The sequence below is a fragment of the Callionymus lyra genome, chromosome 11, assembly GCF_982586985.1.
Source record: "Callionymus lyra chromosome 11, fCalLyr1.hap1.1, whole genome shotgun sequence".
Lineage (NCBI taxonomy): Eukaryota > Metazoa > Chordata > Actinopteri > Syngnathiformes > Callionymidae > Callionymus > Callionymus lyra.
The window spans coordinates 5,308,832-5,329,638 of record NC_141828.1 but is presented as its reverse complement, the minus strand read 5'-3'; the positions used below and the strand labels follow the sequence as shown (position 1 = coordinate 5,329,638).

Here is a 20,807-nt window from a genome sequence, read left to right as displayed (position 1 = left end):
TTTCCTTTTTTGGTTTAAACCCTGAGATGTTTAGAATTGCATCTTATTTTCCTGAAGTTAGAAAAGGCAACATCTCAACACCATCAGCAGGACTACATGGTTTGTTGTTCTTTGTTGGGTCTTAAGGAGGATTCTTGAAGAGTAAACATCTCACAGTAGATCTGGGACTTCCCAGCAGTAGATCTAAAGGTTGCAGTGGAGAGGGTCTGAGGGTCTCCTTGTTCAGGTCCTGTTACCAGACACTGGACAGGCCGGGAGAAGATGAATGGATGTTTACATTTTGACTGGCTTTCATTAAGATTTATGATCGCTGCACTTTCTCCGAAGAAGTTCTGCATCGTTGGGTCTTTGTTCTCGTCAAAAAAACGTTGAGGAAAAGAAGCGACGTCTCTGAAGTTACCAGGTCATTACGGGCTTTGAAGAACGTTCACTTTACACTCACACTTAACCTAAGGGTTGCTGTGAAAGTCAACCGTGTCTTCGTAAAAGAACAAAATCCTAAATTTGTCCAACGCTCTAAAGAGTTTGTAACCAATTCATAACAAAGTTTATTTTTATGAAGCTGTTGGTTCCGTGTCTAGTTAAAGTCTTCAGGGATTTCACAAGGTTATGTGACTTTGAAGAACACATTTCAAGGAGTATGTCCTAGGGATGTATATGTCAGAGTACAGATTGGAATTCCGTAGGATCTGGAATCCAACTAGTACAGATCCTGCTACTGAACTGGGATCTTAATATTTATATGGGTTAGGTTTAGAGTTTGATTACATGAAAATAACATTTTGAATTAGAATTGAAGATTGTCCTGGTAGAATTTGAATATCCAGATCCCAATACAGGCTTAATACATAGGGTTTCAATCTCTCCTAGTAAAGATTGGAATTCACTAGTAGATTCCACAAAAGTGTGTCATCTCGTAGCTTCTGCGTCAGTGTTTGAGGACGCAATGGTGCGTTTAGAGCAGGGGTAGGGAACCTGGTCCAGAAAGAGCCGCAGTGGCTGCAGGTTTTCGTTCCAACCATTCAAGAGGACACATTTTATCCAATCAGGTGTCTTAGGAGTGTAATCAGTTGATTGTCAGTCTGGTGTTGCTTGTTCAGCTGAAACCTCATTGTTTAAACTGTACATGCTTGATCGGTTGGAACAAAAACCTGCAGCCACTGCGGCTCTTTCTGGACCAGGTTCCCTACCCCTGGTTTAGAGTGACTCGGAAATCGTTTGAATTGGCCGACGCAAAAAGTCTGGAGCCGATGTATCTTGAGTTCAACTGCGAATTAAACCGATGCAGCCTCATGGTACATATTTGTGTCGGTGAATCTCCACATCCCTAGAATGTCGGCTTCATTTCTTCTATCCAATGCTAGTTTAGGTTGTGAGCTGGTGTTCGACAGTCTTGTCCTCTGGTCTCTGGTGAGTTTGTTGGTCTCTACTGCAGTCACCTGGTCTCTACAGGTTTGTCTTGTTTTTGTTGCTGATCTCAGGCCAGTAGACGCTAACGTTTGCTCGACTCCTCACTGGTGAGATGAAGGTCTCAGAAGACGAATCATTAAATCTTATTTTTCTCTTCCAATAAAAAATCAATACAATGCTGTTGCATATTGATACAGTTATCGTGAAAACAAATTATTTTATTACTTTATTATTACTTTTAACTTTTATATTATTACTTTAAGTGTATATTTTCGTACACCCTAATCGAGTTGGACTGCTAAAAGTTTTGAAGGTTGTTGGAAATTAAATAATACCAGAAAAACTGGCCACTACTAGTTCAACCCTACATGTATTTACTAAATATCATTGTTTAAATATATTTTTTCTTGTAAGTGTGTCTATATATATATTTTTTATTAAAATGTATATCAAGTATTATAAAAAATATTGCAAAATGTATTTAGCGTTAGTTTTAATGTCATATCATTTATTTTTGTACATAGATTTTCCTAATGATCTTTGATTTAATGTCTTTTTTTGCCCTTTATTTGTCCTTTTTATGGGTTTTTGTTTTATACTTTTATATAATGATAAAGTTTATAAAATAATAATAAATTATTTAAAAGTCATGTTAAATTATGGCATAATCATAAACTTTTATTGCCAGTGCTGTGAGAACAATATAGGATATTTTGCGATGGTAAAATATCTTGTTTTGCATTTGATGTATTTTCCATAAAATGGTAAAATATATGAAATATTTTGTAAATTCAGATTCCCTTTTACTTTTATCACTCATTTCCTGACTGACCGATGCTTAACGTCGAACCAAAAGCACCAGAACTGCCTGATGTTCTGACCGTTTTTCGTGGCCACCAAGTTCTCCATGAAGAATGCATCACGATGACCTACTCCACTGCCATGTTGACGACGTATGTGTCTGGCGAACAGTAATGTCGTGTAGATAATTGACAGGCTATTGCCTCTGGGATGTCGTGTCATTGACCTTTTCACCGGTTCAGTACTTACTGGTTCACTGGTTCTGACAAGCGGTTGTTGTGGTTTGTGTATCGGTTGTTGTTCTTGTTGTGTGTTCAATGTATTTGTCCGTCAAGTACCATTTGAATGTTTTGCAAGTCACACTACATTTGAGTTGGCAGTAGTAACTGTATCTTCTGGTTCATAGAAAGTTCACAGATCCACTCTGGAGAAGAAAAAAAACCTTCTTGCATTCCTCTTGTCAAATTAGAGCCTAACTTAGTTAAAATGACTCGGTCCGATTGTGAGAGTTTAGCCATGGATGACTGTCCAGTGTTCGCTGGAGTTTCATCGTCTTTTCTCCGAGACACAGTTCAGAGCTGAAGAATAATTATTCAGTGAATATGACTTGTTTTTAATTCAGCTTCACTGATCATTATAGGCCTAAGCTCTGAGAAAACACTGGTGAAAAACACATTTTATTTAGTCGAATTGTAATAGAAACTCTCTTCATATGACCATTTATTCTTGATTTACACTGAAAATGTAAACAGAAAAAGTGTCAAACATGTCGTGTGAACTTCACTTTATTTTTATATTTTAACTTTTTAGCTTTTCTGTCGACTGTAAAGATTGTAATGTAAAGAAACCTTCCCAAGATATGAACACAATACATCTATCTCACACACACACATGATGTAAAACCATGTGTTTATTCTTCGTTCTGGGTCCACTTCTCTTCAGGAGTTTGTTGCGTAACGTCAGGTTAGCCAAAGCGAACATCTGGACTACAGAACCGTCTCGAGGACTTGGCTCTGGACCTTCTTCCTAGAAAGGTCATTTCTTCATTCAAAAACCTCACCATTACAAAAACTGATGGAATCTTCCTTTTTATAGTGTATTCAGTTCTCAAAGTCAAATAAAAAGTCTTTCTTCAGAAGCAAAACTGCTTTAACAGTTAAGAGCGTTTTAATAAGTTTTAAAGTGTCACTTGGCTGTTGTCATGACGACTCCTCACTCTGACCTCGACTCCTTTGCTGTGACGGTCGATGGACGAACCCTAGATGTTGACAAAGATGCATTGAAATGATTGTATTTGATAATCTAGCGGCTAAATAAAAGCCGTTAAAAGCATCCATTCACTCACTTTATTACAACAAATTGATAAGCACGGATCACAGCGAGACATTAACAAGTGTAACCGAATCACAGTCGTCAGTTATTTGCAATTTTTTATTTGTTGAAAGAAAGAAAAAAGGTTGTAGTCTTTAATTATCTGCTAAAAGTGAGGACAAGGATGGGGTGTTGGGCAGAGAGAGGGTTTCTCAGCAGGGTGCTCTGGGTAATCCCTAACTAACTGGAAAAAAGCATGTTTGGGTTTAATTCGTCTTTTACATGCGTGTTGAGGCACCGAAAACACTGGAAGAAGTAGTTTTTACTTGTTATGTGGCCTTGAATGTTAATGTAACTTTTGAGGCAAAGCCATGTTAAATATTGTTTTATTTAACTTGATGTAAATGTAAATTAAAAACGATTCTACAGTTAAAAACTCCCGGAGCGAAGTGGTTCATGTCTGGTAGGAACTGGACGTTCCCTCCACGATCACGCCGCCGTCATGTTATCAGTGTTTACATTCAAGTGGAATACTTGTGATTCTCACTCGCATTACTGCAGTCGCCTCCAGGCGCTCGTGTAAATAAAAGTCTTTATTTGTGGATTCCTCAGATTCCCATACATGCATCAGATGACCCGGTCCTGAGGGGGGTTTCCTAGTCTACAAAACACTTCTCAGTATTCCACGTCCCAAAAATAATCTTATGTATTTTAGATAAAAACATGTTTAAAGTAGGGCTGAACACTTGTAAATAAACATCACATGATATTTGCAGCTTTGTAAACATTCACTGCAGGTGTTGAGTTTGAGTACTGTTAGAAATACTCCCTGGTCTCCATTTTACATCTAGAAGGTACATTGGGCCACTACTCTTAGGACTGTGTATTGGCACGATTCGTATCACGATACACATGTGATGATACGATGTATTGTGATACTGGAGTAACGACGATGTGTTGTTTATGTCCCAGTACAGATTGGAATCCAGTAGGATCTGGAAGAATTCTAGCAGTAGAGATTGGAATTCCAATCTGTCCTGGAAGAATTCAAGATCCTACTGGATTCCAATCTGTACTGTAAAATATTGTTTCTTTTTAGAATATAATTGTGCCACAAAAACAACATAGTATAGTGTTCATTTCGATGCTATTACTTGCTTAACATCAGCCAGATCGGACGCTCATGAGTTACAGTCGGATGTAGACGAAATCATTAACTCTTTGTGGAGGAAGACGAGCTGGTCCAGAATTCATACTTTAGATCACATGACACTGATCCACATCGCCACTGTCTTGCTTCGCTTTGAAGCCAAGACGAGTCCAAACATCATCTTTAAAAGGTATATTCTTTCTTCTTCACTCATTACTGCCATTTCACCGGTTTTTGGTGTTACTTTGGCACAGGAGGAAATTACAAAATGGAAGTAATTTATATAGCGCTTTTCCTGACCAGGGTCACAAAGCGCTTAAACAATCAAAACAATATTGCCAACTAGTGGCCGGAGGTTTAACTGCAGCAAACAAATGAATAAACACTGTGAATATTTCAGTGTTAATCGTAAAATAAAACATCGAATACTTGTCTTTTATACACACACTATTGAAATATAAACTATAAAATGACTATGAATTAAAATGTCAAAGGAGAATTTGTTTATTTACCTTTTTAAATATAGATACAGTGCTGAGTATTGGGTTGAAAATATGGCGATAGAGATGATGAACAGTTCAATTGTTCCTCATCCTTCACTATAAACCTTATAGTCAAAGGAGAAGAGAGGCTTGGAATAAGTTTTCTGTCTAAATCCAAAAAACTGTGTCATTAGATTTTTTTATTTTTTTTTTGGGAGGCCGTCACGGTGCAGGATTTTGATGGTAGCCTGTAGCAAGTGAATTGTCACTTTGGGTTTGGAACCTCTTGACCTACCATCACTACTTCCTGCATCATCTGTTTGTCCGTTTGAATCTTTTCTCCTTTAGCAAACCTCGTAGAAAACTGATGGTAAATAGAAGTGTAGGAAAAATGTTGACGCACTTAAATGTTGCTAAATATTTGTTCTACGAGAATGTATAGTAAGTAACAGTTATTTGTAAAGATCTTTCGAGACCAGGGTCACAAAGCGCTTGAACAATCAAAAGTAATACACAGTTAAAAATACATACAAAACACTAAAAGATCAAGACAACTTAAGACAAACACAGAAGTCCCAGAAAATGAGGAAAAAGCTCAAATAAAAAGGTCTTAAGATGCTTCTTGAAGGAGTCAGATATTGTGTATATTTATATAGTTTAGATATTCAACAACAATGTTTAAGTTTCGTTTTTAAATCTTCACTTGTTTGTGTTTCTTTTCTTGTGAGAAAATATAGATTCTCTGTTTTAAAATCAGTAATCTGATGTTAAGCCTGTAACAACAGTGTGTTTACTTTCCTATGATGGTTTACGACATTGAATTTCTTTAAAAGAAATGGAGCACGTATGCTCCTCCCATGATGCAACACTAATAGACTCAGGGACTCATTCTTTCCTCGTGCTATAAGATTGTTTAATTCTGAGTTTGGGGGCAGGAATGAAAAGATGATGTATTCCATGTTAATCTAGGTGTCCTTTGTCTTCTTTTACTTTCTATTTATTGCACTTTGTTCTTGTTCTTGTTTTATGAATCTATCATCTGTGTTGTTGTGTGCTGGCTGGAAAACCTCCAGAGATATCAGTAGTTTACCTAATCTAATATTGTATTACTGTATCGTGATACATATTGTTTCGCCACATTCTTGACAATCAATCCCCCAAATGGTAAATACAGTAATTTTCTGCTCATATTAACTCACATTTATTCAAGTAATGTTCTCTAATCTTATCGTATCCGTTGCTCTGGTGACGAGAAGTAAAGTCGGAGAAATGTGTTGCTCAATATCTCCAGCTCGTCCTTCTATTCCTGCTTCTGTAGCTTTAGTGTCGTCGACGAGGCTTCGTTTCTGCGTCGCTGCAAACTCACTGCAGCAGTGTCGGGCGGCTGGGCGGAGACCACGACGTCACCCTGCTTTTATGGGCGGTAATGATTTAAGTGCGTGTGTGTGTGTGTGTGTGTGCGTCCGATAAAACACTGACATCTTCATTTCCTGCCTGAACAAAGGATGGCGTGTCCTCGACTGTAAGTGATGAACACGGAGCACTCGGAGCCGTCGTTAATTATGAAGCACTTATTTAACAGGACGTCTTGGATCTGTTTTTCTTTTCCGTGTCGACGCAGGAGTCGCCGCCGCGTTCATAAAATACCTCAATATTCTGTTAGTGTGTGTGTGTGTGTGTGTGTGTGTGTGCGCGACACATGATCAAATGGTTAATTCATGGAGAAGATATCAAAAATGTATCCACAAACGTACTCCACACACTCTCAGCGACGGTGACGCGACTCTCTTTATCGCTTTAATGTGACGTAATAACACTTTATATTTAATTAATGTTAATAATGAGTTACTACATTCTCATGCACTTATATTTAATGAATGTTAATAATGAGTTACTACATTCTCATGCACTTATATTTAATGAATGTTAATAATGAGTTACTACATTCTCATGCACTTATATTTAATTAATGTTAATTATGAGTTACTACATTCTCATGCACTTATATTTAATTAATGTTAATAATGAGTTACTACATTTTCATGCACTTATATTTAATTAATGTTAATAATGAGTTACTACATTTTCATGCACTTATATTTAATTAATGTTAATAATGAGTTACTACATTCTCATGCACTTATATTTAATTAATGTTAATAATGAGTTACTACATTTTCATGCACTTATATTTAATTAATGTTAATAATGAGTTACTACATTCTCATGCACTTATATTTAATTAATGTTAATAATGAGTTACTACATTTTCATGCACTTATATTTAATTAATGTTAATAATGAGTTACTACATTTTCATGCACTTATATTTAATTAATGTTAATAATGAGTTACTACATTCTCATGCACTTATATTTAATTAATGTTAATAATGAGTTACTACATTTTCATGCACTTATATTTAATTAATGTTAATAATGAGTTACTACATTCTCATGCACTTATATTTAATGAATGTTAATAATGAGTTACTACATTCTCATGCACTTATATTTAATTAATGTTAATAATGAGTTACTACATTCTCATGCACTTATATTTAATGAATGTTAATAATGAGTTACTACATTCTCATGCACTTATATTTAATTAATGTTAATAATGAGTTACTACATTCTCATGCACTTATATTTAATGAATGTTAATAATGAGTTACTACATTTTCATGCACTTATATTTAATTAATGTTAATAATGAGTTACTACATTCTCATGCACTTATATTTAATGAATGTTAATAATGAGTTACTACATTCTCATGCACTTATATTTAATGAATGTTAATAATGAGTTACTACATTCTCATGCACTTATATTTAATTAATGTTAATAATGAGTTACTACATTCTCATGCACTTATATTTAATGAATGTTAATAATGAGTTACTACATTCTCATGCACTTATATTTAATGAATGTTAATAATGAGTTACTACATTCTCATGCACTTATATTTAATTAATGTTAATTATGAGTTACTACATTCTCATGCACTTATATTTAATTAATGTTAATAATGAGTTACTACATTTTCATGCACTTATATTTAATTAATGTTAATAATGAGTTACTACATTTTCATGCACTTATATTTAATTAATGTTAATAATGAGTTACTACATTCTCATGCACTTATATTTAATTAATGTTAATAATGAGTTACTACATTTTCATGCACTTATATTTAATTAATGTTAATAATGAGTTACTACATTCTCATGCACTTATATTTAATTAATGTTAATAATGAGTTACTACATTTTCATGCACTTATATTTAATTAATGTTAATAATGAGTTACTACATTTTCATGCACTTATATTTAATTAATGTTAATAATGAGTTACTACATTCTCATGCACTTATATTTAATTAATGTTAATAATGAGTTACTACATTTTCATGCACTTATATTTAATTAATGTTAATAATGAGTTACTACATTCTCATGCACTTATATTTAATTAATGTTAATAATGAGTTACTACATTCTCATGCACTTATATTTAATTAATGTTAATAATGGGTTACTACATTTTCATGCACGTGTCGACCTTGTGTGAAGATATTAAAAACTGCTGATCATCCAAATAAAAGCAATTCACTCATTACTAGCTACTAAATCAGAGGACATTGAGACAATATTGTAGAAACAAGAAGGAATATTTATGGTGTACCTTTTAAAGTGGGCGTATACGACATAAATAATAAAATACATGAGGTTAAATACGTGTTCATGCTCCAGACAAGAGTTCTTGAAATCTCATATCCCGATTGTTCGCCGTCTCCTGTCTATAAATGTCAAATAATACATTTAAACCATATTTAGATTGTTTATTTATTTTGATGGTAGAGCTTGTTTTTCAAGGTCCAGAGAATACTTGACATATTTTTTTTGTTGATAAAATATTTGTTCTTTGTATAAGTTCTGAAAGAATCTGGAGTACCAGATGGTGGTTCTGGTATCATCAACGGTCCTCTTTGCAGTCCATTATATTCATGGACGGACCTTCTGGAAAGAAATAAACATTAAAAAATAAATCGTATAGAGTTTGTTTCAGTAGTTTACACAGTTCTAGATCATTTTTTGTAGTCTTTTGAGTAAACTTGACTGAAACTAGTGTAAAGAGTTGCAGGTTAATGTTACTTCATAGAAAATATTACCTTTAAAAACACATCTAATGGTATTGATTTTAACAATGGTTTAGATGTTGCCTCACGAGCTGAACACATGAGTCGGATTGTTAATTTATTATTGTTAATTTGACCAATTGTATCTTAATCCTAGGCATGAACCAGGTGTTAATAAAGCAGTTATTTAACTTTATCATGATATAAATTGACCTCGTCTGAGCTCCTCGACGCCTCCTTTGTCTCCGTCGAAGCTCTGAAGAAAAACAACACGCCTGACTGAACAAATGTTATCACATGACTTATTGATGGAGCGCAGACGCTCTCGGGCCGACCGGCGCCGCCGCTCTTACCCTGGGCTTCTACCTTCAGACCGTCATCATCATCAGGTCTGTGGTGGAGGATCTTCACTTAAACCTCCTGCCTTGTTTCTTCCCTAAGTGATGCCGAGGTTCTTCAAGGACATGTCGGCTGATGATAATGGACGTTTAAATAACGTCTGGCAGTAATCGCTCCGGTTTCCCGGATCATATCATGGAGTCGATCCATTAAGTTTCATCGACGCCACATAATAAATGTGACTTTTTACCCAAAGCTTTGGGCGTTTTCCTTAATTCAGCTTCATATGGAAGTTTATCAGGGATTTAATTTAACATTTAAAAATGTTAACTTTGAATTGTTTTATTGGAATTGTTGATTTAAGCATTTAATTTGTTTTTAACATTTAAATTCACAAATTTAAAGGTTGAGTTAGCTTTTATTGAACAACTTTATTCATTAATTTATTTATTTTCTACCGCTTTATCCCTTATGGGGGTCGCGGGGGGACTGGAGTCTATCCCAGTATCATAGGGCGAGAGGCAGGGGACACCCTGGACAGGACGCCAGTCTGTCTCAGGACACACAAAGACACACAACCATTCACACACACACTCATACCTACGGACAATTTCCCTCAAGTTCTCAATCAACCTCTGCATGTTTTTGGACTGTGGGAGGAAACCGGAGTGCCCGGAGTAAACCCACACAACACAGGGGAGAACATACTAACTCCACACAGAAAGGTCACAGGTCAGACATGATAAACTGACACACCGGTGCTTGTGTGGAGTCATGTGATCGTCTGCCTGTCGCGTGATTGGCTGAGAGTTGGATCAGGTATACAAGTGTCACCAGACGACACCGAACGAGTATATTTTGGGATTGAATTTCAAGGTTATGAACGAAAACAAATAGAATTTGGACACATTTCTTTATGGCACTGATTTACTTCCATAGATTTACTCCAAACAGTACTCGGGTGTGTGTGTGTGTGAGGTGTGTTATCGGTCCGTCATCCTCTTGTGGTTGCATCATGGTCCTCCGGGGTCACATGATCTCAGGGCTGAAGAACTTCTACTTTTTTTCTTTTCTCTCCGTGTGTGAGTTTCCTCTCTCGCTCTCGCCGTCCTGATCCGAGCAGGTTCTGGACTGTGATCTCATCCCCACTGACCGACACATTCCTCGGCTCTTTCATTCCTTTTGTCCACTAGTCCGCTCGCTCGCACATGACGGAGCAGAGGCCCCCGGGAACCCAGTCAATGCACCCGGCTCGTGTGAGTGTGTGTGTGTGAGTGTGTGTGTGTGTTCGGCCCAGAAGAACACACACATGATGGAACTGTTACTGTTTTTCTGTGAACGACGGATGAAACCTGCAGTTTTCTTATAAAAAAAACGATCGTCCTTATCCTCTTTTTTTTTTCTTTTTTCTTTCACTTTAAATGGATTTATTTGTGTAACCATGGCAACGACCAACTGAATTAGCACCTGACCTTCTCTGCTAACTTTATTAGTCTGGGCTCAGATGTTAAAGCGTCTCTTTAACGGATTTTACTTAAACCCAAACTTGTTGTTCATTTTAGTTTGTTGCCTTTTTGTAATGTCGCCATCCCATAATGTGCATTATATCGTCTATTAATGTAGCAAACCTGGATAGTACGACAGCTACTGTTATGCTAATGCTAATACTGGATGGTCTTTCACTGAATCAAAAGATCATTTTACATTAATTAGAGATAAGTTATTGTTTATTTAGTTTGTTGCTTTTTGTGATGTCGCCATCCCATAATGTGTATTGTATCGTCTTTAAATGTAGCAAACCTGGCTAGTACGATAGCTACTGCTATGCTAATGCTGGTCGTTCAAGGAATCAAAAGATCATATTACATTACTTCGAGATAAGTTATTGTTTATTTAGTTTGTTGCCTTTTGTAATAGTCGCCATCCCATAATGTGCATTATATCGTCTTTTAATGTAGCAAACCTGGCTAGTACGACAGCTACTGTTATGCTAATGCTAATACTGGATGGTCGTTCACGGAATCAAAAGATCATTTTACATTAATCGGAGATAAGTTATGGTTTATTTAGTTTATTGCTTTTTGTAATGTCGCCATCCCATAATGTGTATTGTATCGTCTTTAAATGTAGCAAACCAGGCTAGTACGATAGCTACTGCTATGCTAATGCTGGTCGTTCAAGGAATCAAAAGATCATATTACATTACTTCGAGATAAGTTATTGTTTATTTAGTTTGTTGCCTTTTGTAATAGTCGCCATCCCATAATGTGCATTATATCGTCTTTTAATGTAGCAAACCAGGCTAGTATGATAGCTACTGTTATGCTCATGCTAGTTATTCAAGGAATCAGAAGCTCATATTACATTACTTTGAGATAAGTTATTGTTTATTTAGTTTGTTGCCTTTTGTAATAGTCGCCATCCCATAATATGCATTATATCGTCTTTTAATGTAGCAAACCGGGCTAGTACGACCGCTACTGTTATGCTAATGCTAATACTGGATGGTCCTTCAAGGAATCAAAAGATCAAATTATATTAATAAGAGTAATTGTTTATTTTAATGACAATGCAACAATTATTCGATTATAAAGAGTAAATCCTATTATTACAATGATTAACATTCATTTTATTTACACATAAAAAATGAAATAAACATGCAAATATGAGATTTAGGCGAGTGAAAAATGACCAAATGTTGTCATAAAACAAACCACAAGTAATAAAGAATGACAAAATAATTCATAAACATTTCTAAATGTCCTTTTTAGAGCTTTGACCCTGACAAGGTCGAATAAAGCCCTCGACCAAACTGCTCATGGTTTTTACTGCATTACATTTTATGATTTGTTTCCTCCGTCCATCGTTCGAGGACGTGTTTGTCCTAATATTGGCGTAAATGGGTCACAAAGAGTCGATATCACTGTAAAGCTTATTTCAAAATGGCCTCAACTTTCTTCAAACCTCCTGCACATCACGTCTGGTCCGTGCTGCTGAAAGTGGATCATCTGAGCCGCAGTGAAGCTGGTGTTTGATGCTGATGGTGTCGGTCGCATCTCTGCTGTCCTACATGCGCCGTGTGGCCTGGATACCATCATCACCTCCACGTGTCCTCCAGATATAAATTTAAACACTCGTGTCCCGTCTTCAATCCCACTTTACTGCCAGTTGGATCCTCGAACTTGTTCGTTTGTCCTCAAAAGCATCTACGTGATGAATAATTGAAGTTTATTTGCTACTAGATTTTTTGCTGATAATTCACGAGTTCAGAGAAGGTTTGTTTAATGAGGATCTCGCCCCTGTTTTTGTGCAGAGACCCCAACTGTAGGAGGTTAAACTTACATGTTGACTATTTACTTTTTCCATTTATCAGACATGGACGTCTACTTCATAATGTCTCGCATTGACTTCGATCTGATTTTCTCAGACATGAGTATTATTATTATAATTTATTGTTTTACATTTGCTCCAGTAGGAGAACTCACATTTCCCCGATCCTTTTCACTTATGCTTTTTCCTAATATTCTGGGACTTTTTCTGTTTTTTTGTCCTATGTTGTCTTGGACTTTTAGAGTTTTTTATTTTATTTTTATGTATTTTTTGTATTGCTTTTTAATTGTTCAAGCGTTTTGTGACCCTGGTCTAGAAAGATATTTACAAATAACTATTACTTACTTGTAGTAGTGAGAACATTTTAAAGTTTTAGGTTTCGGGGAGAAAACGACAACAACCATTAGACGCTGTTAATAATGATATAAATACAATTTTATCAAATTTTTATTTACTTTTAGCGACAAGTCATTCACAAAGTTAATTAAATGAGACTTTGGTTTTTCAATGTCAGGCTTAGAAAGTAAGATTTGAATAAACGTGGAGGAAATAAAAATTAAAGGAAAGGAATTTAAATGCGACTTGAATCTAATATAATGATAATAATAAGCGTTAGAATCGACCAGATATTGTGCATATATGAATGTTTTTATATTTCAAAATGCCACTTGAATCTAATATAATAATAATAATAATAATAATAATAATAAGCGGTAGAATCGACCAGATATTGTGCATATATGAATGTTTTTATATTTCAAAATGCCACTTGAATCTAATATAATAATAATAATAATAATAATAATAATAAGCGGTAGAATCGACCAGATATTGTGCATATATGAATGTTTTTATATTTCAAAATGCCACTTGAATCTAATATAATAATAATAATTAATAATAAGCGGTATAATCAACCAGATATTGTGCATATATGAATGTTTTTATATTTCAAAATGCCACTTGAATCTAATATAATAATAATAATAATAATAATAATAATAAGCGGTAGAATCGACCAGATATTGTGCATATATGAATGTTTTTATATTTCAAAATGCCACTTGAATCTAATATAATAATAATAATAATAATAATAAGCGGTAGAATCGACCAGATATTGTGCATATATGAATGTTTTTATATTTCAAAATGCCACTTGAATTGAATATAATAATAATAATTAATAATAAGCGGTATAATCAACCAGATATTGTGCATATATGAATGTTTTTATATTTCAAAATGCCACTTGAATCTAATATAATAATAATAATAATAATAATAAGCGGTAGAATCGACCAGATATTGTGCATATATGAAGTTGATGTTTCCAAATGTCGCTTGAATCTGACGGAGGAATCTCTGGAAGCGGCGCCGACACGGACAGTAGAATCTTTGTTTGTCGTTCGAGGCGAGAGCTGCTCTGCGTAGGAGTTTCTCTGAACCGTTGCCATGGTGAACGATTGATACTCGAATAACAAAGTTGTTAAGGCTGATGGGAGTTGGCAGAAGGACTTTTGTCGTCGAAGGAGAAAAGTGTTCTTTTCAAGCTTCTCCAGCCTTATATCCAGTGGTTACTACTGTGTCAATATTAAGTAATATTTAACCGACTGTGTAACCAGTGATTTGACTCCCAGCATCTGAAGTGTCTCCAGCGCAGGTGTCGATGGAATCATGTTCCCAGACGTCTGTTCTCACTCTGACCAGCCTTCACACGCTCGCACTAAATATACTGTGGAAGGTTTTCACTAAAAAAGCCATAACAATATGACCACCAAATATTCCTCTTCTCAAGCCTCTCTTTCATTCTTGTCTTGAAATCGAGACGCGTAAATATCGCAATTTTTTTTCCACAGTACTGTCAATATTCAACTGCACAATCAAAGATAAGAAATTGAGAGTTAATATATATTTATTTTGAACATTTTTTGCGTTGCAATTAAACCTCCGGCCTCTAGATGGCAGAAGTCACGACGTCTTCCGCGGCTTAATGAGGAATAAAAAGAATCTTGCTATTACTGAGGACGAGAGGATACAGTCGACTACAGCAGCTGATGTTAGGACAGATTTTGGTCATGCAGTGTAAATTCTGCAACACCAGAGTCAAGTACTTGGACAATACTACAAATATATACTTGTTACTACAGTATCACAACACCAGAGTCAAGTACTCGACAATACTACACATATATACTTGTTACTACAGTATCACAACACCAGAGTCAAGTACTCGACAATACTTCACATATATACTTGTTACTACAGTATCACAACACCAGAGTCAAGTACTCGGACAATACTACACATATATACTTGTTACTACACTATAAACGACACCAGAGTCAAGTACTGGACAATACTACACATATATATTTGTTACTACACTATCACAACACCAGAGTCAAGTACTCGGACAATACTACACATATATACTTGTTACTACACTATCACAACACCAGAGTCAAGTACTCGGACAATACTACACATATATACTTGTTACTACACTATAAACGACACCAGAGTCAAGTACTGGACAATACTACACATATATATTTGTTACTACACTATCACAACACCAGAGTCAAGTACTCGGACAATACTACACATATATACTTGTTACTACACTATCACAACACCAGAGTCAAGTACTGGACAATACTACACATATATACTTGTTACTACAGTATCACAACACCAGTCATTGCAATATATTGCATCGTTGTCCTTGTATCGTGATGCGTATCCTAACATAAGGTTATTGACAAAACACACACACTCAGTGTATCTTTGTGCACATAGTTTTACTCTGGGCACTCTGGTTTCCTCCCAAAAACACACACAGGTTGATGGAACTAGAACGTGTTGGAATGTGTGAGTGAGTGAGTGGTTATTTGTCCGATGAGTGAACGTATGGTAGGAAGTACTGAGATTCATCTTGTGTCGACCTGTCAGGACCATGAATGTTGGAGTGTGTTCTCACAGAAGCGTCGTCAACATCTCTTTAGTATCTCGCTCTTGACCATCTTGAGAAAGTTCCTCTCGGTTCCAGCCGAGCGGCTTTTGTGCGTCTGTCTGCCGCCCTGATGAGAGGCTCGCCGACACAAAGCCTGCTGGGACAGCGGTCGCTATGGTGACGTGTGGTTTTGACTCGACAATGTGCCTCTTTAGCCGTCGAGTGAACCAAGACAACAAGGAGGATAAAGAAGGTTTTATCTTCTAGTCACGAAACCATCTGATATTTACAAAGTTCAACTTATTCTAAAGAATCATTGCCATGTTGAAGCTGCACTACGTAACATTTTCATTCTTTCTTTGCACTTCCTGTACTGGTTGAACAATATATAGTAATACTGTAGTAACAAGTGTATATATGTGTAGTATTGTCCAGTACTTGACTCTGGTGTTGTGATAGTGTAGTAACAAGGATATTTGTATAGTATTGTCCAGTACTTGACTCTGGTGTTGTGATAGTGTAGTAACAAGTATATATGTGTAGTATTGTCCAGTACTTGACTCTGGTGTTGTGATAGTGTAGTAACAAGTATATACGTGTAGTATTGTCCAGTACTTGACTCTGGTGTTGTGATAGTGTAGTAACAAGGATATATGTGTAGTATTGTCCAGTACTTGACTCTGGTGTTGTGATAGTGTAGTAACAAGTATATATGTGTAGTATTGTCAAGTACCTGACTCTGGTGTTGTGAAAGTGTAGTAACAAGTATATATGTGTAGTATTGTCAAGTACCTGACTCTGGTGTTGTGATAGTGTAGTAACAAGTATATACGTGTAGTATTGTCCAGTACTTGACTCTGGTGTTGTGATAGTGTAGTAACAAGTATATATGTGTAGTATTGTCCAGTACTTGACTCTGGTGTTGTGATAGTGTAGTAACAAGTATATATGTGTAGTATTGTCCAGTACTTGACTCTGGTGTTGTGATACTGTAGTAACAAGTATATATGTGTAGTATTGTCGAGTACTTGACTCTGGTGTTGTAGTATTTACAGACCACATGACTCTTGACAAAGTCATAACTGCTTAATATGTCCAAACATCAGCTTTAAAAGCTGCTGGACTCACTGTATCCTCTCGTCCTCAGTCATCAGGGGGTCTCGCTGGACTTCATTGTCTCATTAGCTGTGCGTTGTACGTTTAAAAAAAAATTGAATGTTTTTTTCTCACAATTTGTTGAACTGTATTCAAAAAAAATAAGTGGAAGATATTTTTTTATCAAACACTTTCAAGTCTTAACTAGCACCAAAATTAACAAAAAACTGTGAACATTTGCACATTAATGGTGAATATAGTTTTGATTTCTTTAAACTAATTTTATTGAATTGTTTACCATTAAGAGAAGTATGATTTTAAAGCCTACCTGTATAACGATTGATTGATTTAATCATCATTTATTTATTGATTCATTTAAGTGGGCGGAGCTTAAGATAATTTTCTAATGTCAATATTTCTATGAATCACACAACACACACACTGATGATACAATAGAGTCACACATCACAGCAACACACACACACTGATGATACAATAGAGTCACACATCACAGCAACACACACACACTGATGATACAATAGAGTCACACATCACAGCAACACACACACACTGATGATACAATAGAGTCACACGCCACAACAACACACACACATGATGATACAATAGAGTCACACATCACAACAGCAATACACACACTGATGATACAATAGAGTCACACATCACAACAACACACACACTGATGATACAATAGAGTCACACATCACAACAACACACGCATGATGATACAATAGAGTCACACATCACAACAACACACGCATGATGATACAATAGAGTCACACATCACAACAACACACACACACACTGATGATACAATAGAGTCACACAACACAGCAACACACACACACACTGATGCTACAATTGAGTCACACAACACACACACTGATGATACAATAGAGTCACACATCACAACAACAAGACACACACACTGATGATACAATAGAGTCACACATCACAACAACACACACTGATGATACAATAGAGTCACACATCACAACAACACACACACTGATGATACAATAGAGTCACACATCACAACAACACACACACATTGATGATACAATAGAGTCACACATCACAACAACACACACACACACTGATGATACAATAGAGTCACACATCACAACAACAACACACACTGATGATACAATAGAGTCACACATCACAACAACACACGCATGATGATACAAAAGAGTGAAACATCACGACAACACACACACACACTGATGATACAATAGAGTAACTCAACACACACACACTGATGATACAATAGTCACACAACACAGCAACACACACACACACACACTGATGATACAATAGAGTCACACATCACAACAACACACACATGCATGATGATACAATAGTCACACAACACATCAACACACACACACACTGATGATACAATAGAGTCACACAACACAGCAACACACACACACTGATGATACAATAGAGTCACACAACACACACACTGATGATACAATAGAGTCACACATCACAACAACACACACACACTGATGATACAATAGAGTCACACATCACAACAACAACACACACACTGATGATACAATAGTCACACATCACAACAACACACACACACACTGATGATACAATAGAGTCACACATCACAACAACAACACACACACTGATGATACAATAGTCACACATCACAACAACACACACACACACTGATGATACAATAGAGTAACACATCACAACAACACACGCATGATGATACAATAGAATTGAATCAACACATTAGTCGAACAGAATAATAAAGTGATTTATTTTCTCCTCCATCCTTCATGGACGCCGTGGCACAAAGAGCTGTGAGAGAGGTGCATTGTGGGAGGACGGAGGTGAGATCCGTGGGAGGAGGACGTGGGCGAGAAGCGACGGTTTTGAAAGAAGCTCCGAAAGAATTCTGTGCTTCAGGAGCAGCTGATGGTTCTGGATGATCGTGGGAGTGGGTTCTCTACACAACCTGGTTTTACTTCACACTTTAATAGTGGTTTTTACCAGATGATAGTTCATTTGAATTACCTGCTCTTCTTTTTTCCTTCTGCAACTCCATCTGTCATCCCTCTCTATTCCTGTTCCTATCACTCCTCCTCCTCCTGCTATAAATATCCATCCTTCCTCTCACTCTTACTGGGAGATGAAACCATTTGTTGGTTCTTCTGCCCATCGCCGTGGCAGCAAGATGACATCGTCATTTCAAACCTTGAGTTTGATTGATTTGTGCAGAGGTTAAGATCCCGACAATATAGACGTATGTATCAGTACAGATTAGAATCCAGTAGGATCTGGAATCCCACTAGTACAGATTGGAATTCAATGATTCAGTCCATTAAAACAGTTTGATGTAATCAGAATTCCTCCTATTAGAATTGGAGATTGTCCTGGTAGAATTCCCATTTGTCCTTGGACAGATTGGAATTCAAATATTCAGATCCCAATACAGTAGTTGGATTCCAATCTGTAGTAGTAGATATTGGAATTCACTAGTAGGATCTGGAATCCTACTAGTACAGATTGGAATTCCAATATTCAGATCTCAGTTCAGTAGTAGGATAACAATCTGAACTAATACATTAATTACACTAGTACAGATTGGAATTCCACTACTTAATTGGGATCTGAATATTGGAATTCCAATCTGTACTAGTACAGAAGGATCTGGAATCCTACTAGTACAGATTGGAATTCCAATATTCAGATCTCAGTTCAGTAGTAGGATAACAATCTGAACTAATACATTAATTTCACTAGTACAGATTGGAATTCCACTACTTAATTGGGATCTGAATATTGGAATTCCATTCTGTACTAGTACAGTAGGATCTGGAATCCGACTAGTACAGATTGGAATTCGCTAGTAGGATTCCAGATCCTTCTGTACTAGTACAGATTAGAATGCTACTATTGAACTGTTTATACTTTATATATATATATATATTTATACTTGAGGTTATAGTGAATATTTTCAAAATGCTGCAGATTCTAAGCATGATTCGGTTGTCATGGTAACATTCGGCATGTAAGGAATTTCATCCTCTCTGCTCTTCTTTTGCAATTTAACACTTTATAAAATAAAAGTGTTGCGTTGACTCTGAGCTTTTGTGTGTGTGTGTGTGTGTGTGTGTGTGTGTGTGTGGAGAGTAGGTGGAAACACACAAGGACACACACACAGCACTCTGCAAACTTGAGGAATTTTCACCGTTTTGTATTCCTCTCCAAGACTGCTATCTTATCTTAAATAACATGTTTAAATCACTTTTATTTTAGCTCTTTAAATGACATTTAATTACAACAAATTAGAAAATAAAATATGGGATAAATAATGAATTAAAAAGACGAGAATATTAGTGAGAAATATGTGTTGTATGCAAGTTTACACAGATTCAACACACACTCAGTTATTTGTGTATTATCGTCAGTATTAATGCGTTATATGTCCAAGAATTATCTTCGTTGTTTTCATAACGTATTTGTCGAAGACGCCGACGGTGTTTGTTCTTCGGTCGCAAGCTGTGAGCGCGCTCGCCGTTACCATGGCAACATGACACGGAGCATCTGAAGTATTATGGTCTTAGATGCTGCTGCAGCAGGTTCTTGCAGAGTCATGCAGAGGTTGTGTGTGAGTGTGTGTGTGTGTTGTTGCAGCATCACACACACACCGTTATTCAGCAGCTGCTCGTTCAATCCAATGTTATAAAACGCAACACATTTGAATCATTATTTCTTCTTCTTTTTCCTCCATCCTC

General features: G+C 36.2%; 1 protein-coding gene across 1 annotated transcript in view; it reads left to right on the top strand.

The window, feature by feature from the left end:
- Nucleotides 1-20,807, top strand: part of sptbn1 (spectrin, beta, non-erythrocytic 1) — a 105,808-nt gene that overhangs the window by 11,098 nt on the left and 73,903 nt on the right. The window lies entirely within an intron of this gene.